At 38.9% G+C, this 12,616-nt stretch overlaps 1 long non-coding RNA gene across 2 annotated transcripts; it reads right to left on the bottom strand.

Moving 5' to 3' along the window:
* On the bottom strand, nucleotides 2,725–8,692 carry LOC102161650. 2 transcript variants are annotated; one of them, XR_002346785.1, is made up of 4 exons: nucleotides 6,834–8,692; nucleotides 6,658–6,746; nucleotides 6,460–6,539; nucleotides 2,725–3,131 (listed from the first exon to the last, which is right to left on the bottom strand). It is a non-coding gene; the product is annotated as an uncharacterized LOC102161650 (long non-coding RNA). The 2 variants fall into 2 exon arrangements; XR_002346790.1 differs by having other exon boundaries at nucleotides 7,123–8,692.

Genomic DNA, 12,616 nt, shown 5'->3' with positions numbered 1-12,616 from the left:
AGGAGTAAACCTACCTAAAGAGACAAAAGACCTGTACTCTGAAAACTATAAGACACTGATGAAAGAAATCAAACATGACACAAATAGATGGAAAGACATACCATGCTCATGGATTGGAAGAGTTAATATTATCAAAATGACTATACTACCTAAGGCAATATACAGATTCAATGCAATCCCTATCAAATTACCAAGGACATTTTTCACAGAACTCAAACAAAATATTTTAAAGTTTGTTTGGAAGCACAAAAGACCCAGAATGGCCAAAGACATCCTGAAAAAGAAAAATGGAGTTGGAGGAATCAGGCTCCCTGACTTCACACTATACAACAAAGCAACAGTCATCAAAACCATATGGTACTGGCACAAAGACAGAAATACAGATCAGTGGATAGGACAGAAAGCCCAGAATTAAACCCACGCAAGTCAACTAATCTATGGCAAAGGAGGGAAGAATATGCAATGGAGAAAAGACAGCCCCTTCAATAAGTGGTGCCTGAAAACTGGACAACCACATGGAAAAGAATGAAATTACAACACTACCTAACACCATACACAAAAACAAACTCAAAATGGATTAAAGATCTAGATATAAGACCAGATACTACAAAACTCGGAGGAAATCATATGCCAAACACTCTCTGACAAACGACAGCAACATCTTCTCAGATCCACCTCTTAGAGTATTGACAATAAAAACAAAAATAAACCAATGGGACCTAATTAAACTTAATAGTTTCTGCACAGCAAAGGAAACCCTAAACAAAATGAAAAGAAAACCCAAAAAATGGGAGAAAATCTTTGCAAATGAATTGATTGACAAGGGATTCATCTCCAAAATTTATAAACACCTTCTGCAGCTCCATACCAAAAAAACAAACGACTCCATCAGAAAATGGACAGAAAATCTAAACAGACAATTCTCCAAAGAAGACATACAGATGGCCAAAAAACACATGAAAAGATATTCAACATCACTCATCATTAGAGAAATGCAAATCAAAACCACTGTGAGGTACCACCTTACACCTGCCAGAATGGCCATCATCAAAAAGTCTACAAACAATAAGTGCTGGAGAAGGGGTGGAGAAAAAGGAACTGTTACACTGTTGGTGGGATTGTAAATTGGTGCAACTACTGTGGAAAACAGTATGGAGATTCCTCAGAAAACTAAATATAGAACTCGCATTTGATCCAGCAATCCCATTCCTGGGCATCTATCCAGAGAAAACCATAATTCGAAAAGACACATGTACTCCAATGTTCATTGCAGCACTATTTTCAATAGCCAAGACGTGGAAACAGCCCTAAATGTCCATGGGCAGAGGAGTGGATCAAGAAGATGTGGTACATATACTCAATGGAATATTACTAAGCCATTAAGAGGAAGGAAATAGGAGTTCCCGTCGTGGCACAGTGGTTGACAAATCCGACTAGGAACCATGAGGTTGTGGGTTCGATCCCTGCCCTTGCTTAGTGGGTTAACGATCCGGCGTTGCCGTGAGCTGTGGTGTAGGTTGCAGACGCGGCTCGGATCCTGCATTGCTGTGGCTCTGGCGTAGGCTGGAAGCTACAGCTCCGATTCAACCCCTAGCTTGGGAACCTCCATATGCCGTGGGAGCGGCCCAAAGAAATAGCAAAAAGACCAAAAAAAAAAAGGAAGGAAATAACGGCATTTTTAGCAACATGGATGGACGTAGAAATTACCATGTTAAGTGAAGTCAGTCGGACAATGAGCCACAAACATCAAATGCTATCACTTACATCTGGAATCTGAAAAAAAGGACAGAATGAACTTCTTTGCAGAGCAGATACTGACTCACAGACTTTGAAAAACTTATGATTTCCAAATGAGAAAGGTTGGGGGGGTGGGAGGATGCACTGTGGGTTTGGGATGGAAATGCTACAAAATTGGGTTGTGATGATCATTGTGAGTATCATAAATGTAATAAATTCATTGAGTAATATAAAAAATTTGTTAAATGTTAAAGAAGGACTTCAGATATAGACAAGCTGAAATATTACCTGTAGACTTTCACTAAAATTTTTACATAGATAGAATATGATACCAACTGGAAACCTTGATCTAAATGGAAAGAAGAAGAGCACACTGGAAATACCAACTACACAAACAAATGTATTATTTTTCTCTTGCTGCTGTAGCAAATTAGCACAAATTTAAAGAGCTTACATGATGCATATATATTATCTTATAGTTCTATGAGTCAAGAGCCCAACACAGGTCTCATTGGTCTAAATCAAAAATGTCACCAGGGCTGCATTACTTTCTGAAGTTTCTAGGAAAGAATCTATTTCTTTTCCAGCTTCCAGTGGTCACCTACATTTTTTGGTCAGATCTCTTCTTCCATCTTTAAAGCTAGCAATGTTGAATTTCTCTTACCATTTTTTTCAGATCATGTCTCCTTCTGATTCTAACAGGGAAGAAAAAAATCTGACTCCTTATTGGATCTTTTTCTTTTAATTTTTAGGGCCACAGCAGCAGCATGTGGAAGTGTGAAAGCTAGGAGTCGAATTGGAGACATAGCCGCTGGCCTATACCACAGCCATAGCAATGCCAGATCTGAGCTGCATCTGAGACTTACACACAGCTTACAGTGACACCAGATCCTTAACCCACTGAGCGAGGCCAGGGATTGAACCTGCATACTCATGGATACTAGTCAGATTTGTTTCCGCTGAGCCACAGTGGGAACTCCCAGATCTGTTTCTTTTATTTCAACCTTTGTATTTTATTGCTTTTGCTGCAAGTTAATCACTAAAGGGATATTGCCCATAGCTTAAAGTATACATAATGACCCATCTCTAGGAATCCTGCCTCCCATGCCTGAGCTTAAGCTAAAATATTTCTTTTTAGCCCATAGGAAACATCCTGACCAGGCCCACCTGTGAATGGCTGCATTAAAAAATGAAATTAACACACACTTTCCGGAATCTAACTGGAACCAAGAAATATTTGCAACAACTTATTGCCATTTTTACTTTACCTCCTCGTATCCAAAGCCTGGAAAGATGGTTCTTTGGGAAATTAGTCCACCATCTTCTCTGTCTTCTGGCTCTCCAAATAAAGTCACTATTCCTTGCCCCAACAGCTCATCTCTCCATTTACTGGCCTGTCACATAGTGAGTAGTAGGAGCTTGGATTTGGTAATATGATTACAGCTGGAAAAGTTCTCTGCTGTTAAGCACTTGCGATTACATTGGATTCACGTGAACAATCCAGGATGGTCTCCCCATCTTAATACTCAACATAATCATGTCTGCAGAATCTGTTCTGCCACACACAAAGTAACATTCACAAATTCTGGGAATTAATATATGAACATTTTAAGTTTGCCTGCTAATGTAGAAGACTTGATCATTAACAAATTTGAACTGACATAGAACATTCCACCCAACGGCTGCAGAATACACATTCTTTTCAAGTGCATGTAGAACAAATTTACCAAAATAGACCATGTTCTGAACCATATAATAAATCTCAATACATTTAAAAGGATTCAAGTCAAATAAATTCTCTTTTAAAACACTTTTATTAAGTATGCTGAACTCTCAAAAACTTAGCAATAAATAAACCCAATAAAAACTGACAAAGATTTCAACAGGCATCAAATAAGATACAAAAATGGCAAATAAGGAATGAAAAAAATTTCAACGTCATCAGAGAAAAACTAATTAAAACCACAATTAGATATCACTACATACATGGAATGACTAACAAAAAATAATGGAACAAAACAAGTATGGGTGAGGATGTAGTGTAACTGGAATTCTCAAATACACTAACAGTGAGACTGTAAAATGGAACAACTACTTTGGAAAACAGTTTGGCAGTTTCTTAAAAAAATTGTTAAAAATATACATTGTATTTGTATCACTGCTTTCTTAATTTTCAACCGTGAAAAATGAAAGCACATATTCATGCTAAGGCATGTATAAAAGTGTTCATAGCAGCTTTATTTTTGATGGCCAAAAACTGAAAACAGCCCTATTTTCTATCAATAGATGAATGGATAAACAAGCTGTGGTATGTCCAGAGAATGAAGTGCAATTTCAATAAAATGGGTTATTGTGCACACAGCAACATGGATCACTATCCGAATAATTTTTTTTTTTTTCATTTCTTGGGCCGCTCCCGCGGCATATGGAGGTTCCCAGGTTAGGGGTCGAACTGGTGCTGTAGCCGCCTGCCTACGCCAGAGCCACAGCAACAGCAGATCCAAGCCACGTCTGCGACCTACACCACAGCTCACGGCAACGCCAGATCCTTAACCCACTGAGCAAGAGCAAGGATCGAACCCTCAACCTCATGGTTCCTAGTTGGATTCGTTAACCACTGTGCCACGACGGGAACTCCCGAATAATTATTTTGAGTTTAAAAAAAACTAGAGAATAAAAGAGTATATATGGGAGTTTCTGCTGTGGTGCAATGGGATCAGTGGCATGTCGGGAGAGCTAGGATGCTGGTTTGATCTCTGGCCATGCACAGTGGTGGGATCACCACAGCTTCAGTGTGGGTTGCGACAGCAGCTTGGATCCGATCCCTGACCTGGGAACTTCATGTGCCTTGGAGTGGCCAAAAAAGGAAATTAAAAAAAGAGTGTATATGTTTAATTTCATTTACATAAACTTCATTCACCTGCAAACTAATCTGTAACGACATAAAGCAGACAGGTCAGAGGATTGTGGGAAGGAGTGGAAAGGGGGAATACAAAAAAGGACAAGGAAACTTTTTAGGTGATGGATATGTTCATTGTCTTCTTTGCAGTGTGATTTCTCAGGTTTTATGTATATGTCAAAACTTATAAAACTGTATACTTTTTTTGGCCACACCCTCCTCCAGAGATCAAACCTGAGCCCTATAGCAGTGACCAGAGCCATAGCAGTGACAGTGCCAGATCCTTAACTGCTCGGCCACCAGGGAACTCAAAATTGTACATTTTAAACACATGCATTTTATTTTATGTAAATTATACCTCAATAAAGCCATTAGGAAAAAAATGAAGAGGAAACCTGATACACACTTGTGTTAGACTGCAGATGAAAAAAGAATGTGAAAGAATGCATTAATCGTGATCTATGCTCAGGTGTATATAGACCTATCTAGTATTTCCTTTTTTTAATTAAATTTTATTGGAGTATAGTTGATTTACAATGTTGTGTTAGTTTCAGGTGTATAACAAGATGAATCAGTTATATTTATCGCCATTCCTTTTCAGATTCTTTTCCCATATAGGATATTACAGAATACTAAGTAAAGTTCTTTGTGCTATACAATATGTTTTTGTTGATTATCTATTTTATACATAGTACTGTGTGTACGTCAGTCCATGCCTCCCATTATGTCCCTCCCCCTAACGTTTTCCCTTTGGTAAACTTAAGTTTGGATTTGAAATCTTTAAATCTGATTCTGTTTTGTTTTACAGTGTTTTGCCAATTTTCTACTGTACAGCAAGGTGACCCAGTCACACATACACTTATATACATTCTTTTTCTCACATTATCATGCTCCATCATAAGTGAATAGATATAGTTCCAGGTACTGTATAGCAGGATCTCATTGCTTATCCATTCCAAATGCAATCGTTTGCATCTACTAACCCCAAATTCCCAGTCCATCCCACTCCCTCCCCTGCCCCCTTGGAAACCACAAGTCTGTTCTCCATGTCCATGATTTTCTTTTCTGTAGAAAGGTTAATTTGTGCCGTATACTAGATTCTAGATATAAGCAACACCATATGGTATTTGTCTTTCTGACTTACTTCACTTAGTAGGAGAGTCTCTAGTTCCATCCATGTTGCTGCAAATGGCATTATTTTGTTCTTTTTTATGGCTGAGTAGTATTCCATTATGTATATATGCCACATGTTCTTAATCAATTCATCTGTTGATGGACATTTAGCTTGTTTCCATGTCTTGGCTATTGTATCATTCTTTATTAGACTCCACATATTAGTGACCTCATATGATATTTGTCTTCCTCTGTCTGACTACTTTACTCGATATGCAGCTCGGGTCACTGCAGAGGTGCAGGTTTGATCCCTGGCTGGGTGCAGTGGGTTAAAGGATCCGGTACTGCCACAGGTGTGGCTTGGATTAAATTCCTGGCCCAGGAACTTCTATGTGCTGCAATTTCAGCCATTAAAATAAGAGAGAAAGAGATTCTTGGAAGTGCCCTTTTGGTGCAGTGGGTTAAGAATCTGGCACTGCCAAAGCTGTGGTGAAGGCTGCAACTGTGGCACTGGTTTGATCCCAGGGCCAGGAATTTCCACGTGGTGTGGGTATGGCCAAAAAAAAAGATACTTTCATATACTGATGTTGGGAAATTTTGCAATTAAAACCTCGAAACTATTTGAAAATTCTTTACATTAGTTTCTTACTGCTGCTGTAACAAATTACTGCAAATTTAGTGGCATAAAACAGCATAAATTTATTACTTACAGTTCTGGAGGTTAGAACTCAAAACCAGTCTCACTGGGCCCAAGTCCAGGTGTCAGGAGGGCTGGTTCCTTCTGGAGGCTCTGAGGGGAGAATTAATTTCCTTGATTTTTCAGCTTCTCGAGGCTACTTGCACTCCTTAGGTCATGACTGCTTCCTCGAATCACTCTAATCTCTTGCTTCTATCATCACATCACCTACCTGGCCAGAGCTGCTCCAAGTCTGTGCTCACGACTCTCCAACTCCGTCTTTAGCAGGACTGTCCTTGCTCAAAACCTCCCAACCCCCACCTTTAGCAGATGTAAACAAAAATCTTTAAGTTAAAGGGTCCAGAGATAAGACAGGAAGCTAATGACAACAACAACAAGAAGACACACCTGATGGAACCAGGTTTTTGTTGAACCTGGGACCAAGATGGTGAGAAATCTGACCTCCAATTGACTCTAAATTTCATTACACGTTGATTTTACTACATACATCAGCATATTAAATGACACATCAACTGACAGCCAGTCTGGAATTAAGGACCAAACAATGATAAAAAAGAGGCTGGCACCTTACTGCCTCAGAAAAAGCACTGTCCCTTCCCTGGTAGCCTAAGACTATGCCTCCCCATCTTAGGCCTCGCTCCTCCTCCCTTTGTCTTTAAAATTAAATCCCTCTCACCGAGTGAGTGAGAGAGTTGATCTGTGAACTTGGTTCCCACTTCTCCATTCTTTGGCCACTGAATAAAGCTGTGTTGCTGCTCTTAGCTACAGTTTTACTATTGGCTGCTCAAACCAGAACAGAAACAGAACTCTTCCTTGCCTAGGCAGAGAGCTTGAACTAAGGTGGAGACTGAGCACAGTCCATATGACTTAATTTGGTAACATAAGGTCCCTGTGATTACAAGATCACCTGGAAAATCTAAGCTGCTTTCCCCATTTTGAGATTAGTTACACCTGTGAAGGCCCTTTTATTATGTGAAAATATTCACAGGTTCTAGGGATGAGGGTCTGGACATCTTTGGAATGCTATTATTTAGCAGCCTACCGTACCCTTTGATCCAGAAATTCTGTCTCTAAGAGTTTAATCCAAAGGAAATGTGCACAGGACTTCAATTACAAGAATATTTACATGAGGGACTGACCAATCCTTGATTTGATCCTAGAAAAAGGAATTTTTCCATATCTGTAGCAAAAGCTACAGTGTTTGTACTTTATCTGAACTATTCTAACCATGGCTCCTCATATTATAATCAGTACTGTTAGTACTTCAAATATTAGTTAATATTACTATTAGAATCCAATAAAGTTTAGGATTTATATGGAAGCAGTTTTGTGAGGAATGATGTGTTTATGGAGTGAAATAAATGGAGACAGTATAGAAAGTAGGTTGATATTTCTTTTTTTCACCCTACATTCTCAGTCATTGTAATCCTACATGAAAAATACTGTAAAAGTTGTCACTGGAAAGACTGATGATACTATAATTAAGAAAATTGTCTTGACTGCCAGATATGATCATTCAGTTCTACTAACCATATATGAGATAATCAGGTCCTGTTTGGCAAGTGCATACATGCTCTAAATTTGGAGGAGACTATTATGAAAATCCAGAACATCAATTTGTTTATAGGCCTAATAGCACTGTGAATTTAACAGTGAAACCCATCAGTGAAATACAATATTTGAATGGTACTATTAAGTTATTTGGAATAGAAATTAAAAAAAAAACTTAATAGAAGTTCTAGGAATTCACAGGGCTTCTGAGTAACACATGAATCATAAGGAAGAAATATGTTGTTTTTATGCCTCTTATACTATCCTTTAGCCTTCCTTTTCTACTGGTATCTGGGATATTCCCATCCTTTTTCAACGGCTCATAGTTTTGTTTTGTTTTGTTTTACCATTTTCCATGTCTTCTGACATGCTGCCTTCACATTCCTTAACTTTCTCATTTACATCACTTACATGTCTACTACAACTACTAGCTAATGTGGTCATACTTGGTAACTATCATTTAAAACTCTTGAAATTCCTCTCTGACCACAACCTCCTGTTCATGCCCTCCAATTTCCTCACTCCACTGAATCTACTCTTTGTCTATGGTATTGTTCGTTCCTCAATCCTGATCAGCATGAGGTAAACAGCATCACTAGCCAAAGGCAGAGGATCTTGATATTTAATGTCCTATTCAGACCTATTTTGACCAAATGCATGATTTAGGTTACTTTTTTTTTTTTTTTTTGCTTTTTAGGGCCACACCCATGGCATATGGACGTTTCCAGGCTAGGGGTTAAATCGGAGCTACAGCTGATGGCCTATACCACAGCTGCAGCAACTTGGGATCGGCCATGTCTGTGACCTACACCACAGCTCATGGAAACACGGGATCCCAGACCCACTGAGTGTGTACTAGTCAGGTTTGTTTCTGCTGCTCCACAACAGAAACTTCCTAGGTTAAATTTTTAAAGATATCAAGCTCTTTAAAGTAAAAAAATTTAAAGATGTATTGCCATGGGGAACCCAAGGCAAAGATTGATTCCTTTAAAAATCCTGATTCCCACAATTGTTTAGGCTTTTCTTTATTAAAGTGTTTTTAATATTTACCAGTCCATTTTCAACTACTCCAAGCCCAAGTTTTAAATTTTGACTAATCTCTTGGTTTGTTGGATTTCATCCTCAAGCAGGTCTTTTCAGAGGGTCACAATGTAGTATCCCTCCCAAGTTTTGCCTGTTTCATTGCCCGATTAAGTTGCATCTTTTCCTAGGTACCTCATCTCAGAGTCCTCTTAAATCCAATTCCAAACTGGATTGAGTTCTAGCCGTACAGCTCTGATACGGAGACTTAAGCTGATTTCTCTCCTGAGTTAAAGCCACTATTTCAGTAATCTCTATTTTCTTCTTTTTGTTTTGTTTGTTCTTTGTGGGTGTGAGAGTTTATTCTCTCATTTTGTTAGAACTTAGCTTTTGGTAACTTACTAGGATAGGATATACGGGAAGCATGCTTTCTGAGTACCTTCATTCCCTAAAATGTCTTTATTCTCCCTCACTTTTGATTGACATTTTGGGTAGACATGGAATTGTAAACTAAAACTGATTTTCCCTCATTTATTAGCAGGCTTTGTTCTATTGTCTTATAGCAGTCCTTGATGATCAAAAATCTGATGCTAGTCTGATTCTTATTCTAATTAACACTTATTTTCCCTGGAAGCTTTTAGGATCTTTACTCTTGATGTTCTGAAATTTCACAGTATCACACTGAGACATGAATCTTTTTTTCATTAATTTTGTACGGCACGTGGGAAACTTTCAATTAGGGAATTCCTTTCCTTTATCTTTGAAAAAATATCTTGTATTAATTTTGTTGTTTTGGTTGCATTCATGACATGTGGAAATTTATGGGCCAGGGATGGACTCTGAGCTGCAGCTGCAACCTACAGACTTATACCACAGCTATGGGAACACTGGATCCTTAATCCACTGCCTTGTATTAGTTTTTGATGATTTTCTCTTTCCAGAATTCACATTTTTCAGCATATTGGGCATCTTATATAGAGCTTATTTCTCATATCTTTTCCTTTATATTTCACAACTCTTTTTATTTATTCTGTGTTCTGGAAGATTTGCTCAACCTATTTTCCTAACTTCTTAATATTTTACTTGGCAACCCCATCTTTAATTTCTAAGAGCTCTATTGCTTTCTAATTTTTGTTTGTTTGTTTTGTTGGGTTTGTTTGTTTTTTGGCCATGCCTGTGGCACAGGAAGTTCCCAGGCCAGGAATTGAACTGGCACCACAGCAGCAACCCAAGCTGCAGCAGTGACAATACCAGATCCTTAACCCACTGTGCCACAAAAGGACACCTGATTATTTCTTTTTCATCGTATCTGTTGTTGTTGACTTATGGATCCAATATCTTTTCTCAAATATCTCTATTGATGGTCAATAAGTACTTAAAGTACTTATCTTACAGTACTCACCTATCCTCTGAATTATTTATTTTGGGGGGGGGTCTCTTTTTCATTTTATCTCATTATCTCTTAACATGGCAAATTTTCCTGAAATCTCTAGTAATCCTGAGTTGTGCACTTATATTTAAGAATGACACATTAAAAAAAAACACACACACACATTTGTGAGTCTGTGTGAGGGAATTGGGCCCATTGCCTGGCAGACTTCCCTGTGAGATAGTTGGTGCTTTTATTGCAGGTCATACAAATGTTAGAATGCCAAGAACTTTGTTCTAGGGACATTTGATTTCTCCAGAGAAGAACCCTAAGATCCCCTGTTGGGGGGATAGGTGCTTAGCTGCCTGAAATTCTATAGAGGATGGAGAGTGGAAGTTTGACTCTCTTTTCTTTTCTTTTTTTTTTTTTTTTTGGTCTTTTCTAGGGCCACACCAAGGCCACATGGAGGTTCCCAGGCTAGAGGTCTAATCAGAGCTGTAGTGGCCGGCCTATGCCAGAGCCACAGCAATGCGGGATCCGAGCCACGTCTGTGACCTACACTACAGCTTGCAGCAACACCAGGTCCTTAACCCACTGAGCAAGGCCAGAAATCAAACCTGAAACCTCATGGTTCCTAGTCAGATTCGTTAACCACTGTGCCACAACGGGAACTCCTGACTTTCAATGCCTTTTTCTAGCTCCACATTTCTTTCCTAATTTCCTTAACTGAATCAGGTGCGAGTCCTAAGTCTCTCTTAGATCTTTGGCTGTATGCTTTCACAAGTAATTTAGGCTGTGGCTTCCTCTGTCACACTTCATCTGTTCTCTTCACCTCCTTTCCACTTTGCCTCAATTCCATCACTTTCTAGTTGAAATTCATTGATGTCATAGATGGCTCATCTTGTGTTCTCATAATAATTGTGAATCTTTTCCCTTTTATTTTTTTATTATTAACTAAGTGGGGTTTCAGGAGGGAAAGAAGATAAATTTATGTAGCCAGTCTCCATATGGAACAGGACAGTTCCATTTTTTCACTTAAAGCTTTGCATTCTGGCTTTAACTGCAAGTATGCTACTTAAATTGCTTTCTTGAAAATATTTCAAACAAATGTATTTTTCATTTCATTCTTCCTCATAAATATGTTCATCTTGTACCCTAAGGCCAAAGCTTTTTGCCTCAGAGAATAATGTCAGTGGATCCTTCAAGAAAGCAGTCCAAAAGATAGGGAAGCAGTGAAACAGAACAAGTTTCCAAAATACATGAAATGGAAGCAGAGGTTTGGGGGAGTTCCCACTGTGGTGCAACATCTTGGGAGCACTGGGTTGCAGGGTTGATCCTGGCCGGTCACAGTGGGTTAAGGATCTGGCATCCCTGAAGCTGCAGCTTAGGTTGCAACTGCAGCTCGGCTCTGATCCCTGGCCCAGGAACTCCATACGCTGTGAGGTGGCCAAAGAAAGGAAAAAGAGAGAGAGAGGGAGATCTTGGCAGGGAAAAGAAGTCTCAGAAAGAGTACGTACCAGGCTTGAGTGAGTAAGAGATGGTAATGTTAAAAGACTAGTGAAATCCATACAGCTATTGAAGACAGAGAAATGCTTTATCTCTATTTCCATTTGGGACTCTGGAAAATCATTTTTCAGGGGGCCTCTGCATCAGCATGGAGTGTCCACAGCAAAAAAGAAATAGTGGTGTGTCTTATTAGATGGTGTTTCCGACTATCCCTTAACTCCCATGTGGTGCAGAAGGGATGCAGGTGTTTCCAAAGTAGATACACATCAGCAGACCTCTCATAATGAGAACCCTTGGTAAATTTTTAATGAGTTCTCAAAAAAAAAAAAAAAACCCAAAACAAACTTAATAAAAGCCAAGTAAATATTAATCATTGCAAAGATTAGTTAAAAATAAGCTGAATATGACTAAAGATAAAGTCTAATGTTGGAAGAAAGATAAAGTTTTTAGGGTTAGAGGGGCCAAGAGACAGAAAAGCCTGTAAGAAGAGACAACTAAAGTCAAAGGCTAGCATTGGCAAGAATAGAAGACTCTTTCTTCTGGCTAGCTATCACAGTTTTAGAGGGCCTCTAAATCCAGGCAATAACAGTATACAGGAACCAGAGCTAAGCTTAGTAACGCCAAATTTCCTGGCTTGATTCCTTTTGATCAGGCTTGTGATACTAATTTTCTACATTATTTGGGGTTAGGGATGATTCATCAGATACTAGAGAAGTTTGGGGAC

Source organism: Sus scrofa, chromosome 1, assembly GCF_000003025.6.
Source record: "Sus scrofa isolate TJ Tabasco breed Duroc chromosome 1, Sscrofa11.1, whole genome shotgun sequence".
Classification (NCBI taxonomy): Eukaryota; Metazoa; Chordata; class Mammalia; order Artiodactyla; family Suidae; genus Sus; species Sus scrofa.
Note: the sequence above shows the minus strand (reverse complement) of the source record. Positions and strands in the feature narration are given on the sequence as shown.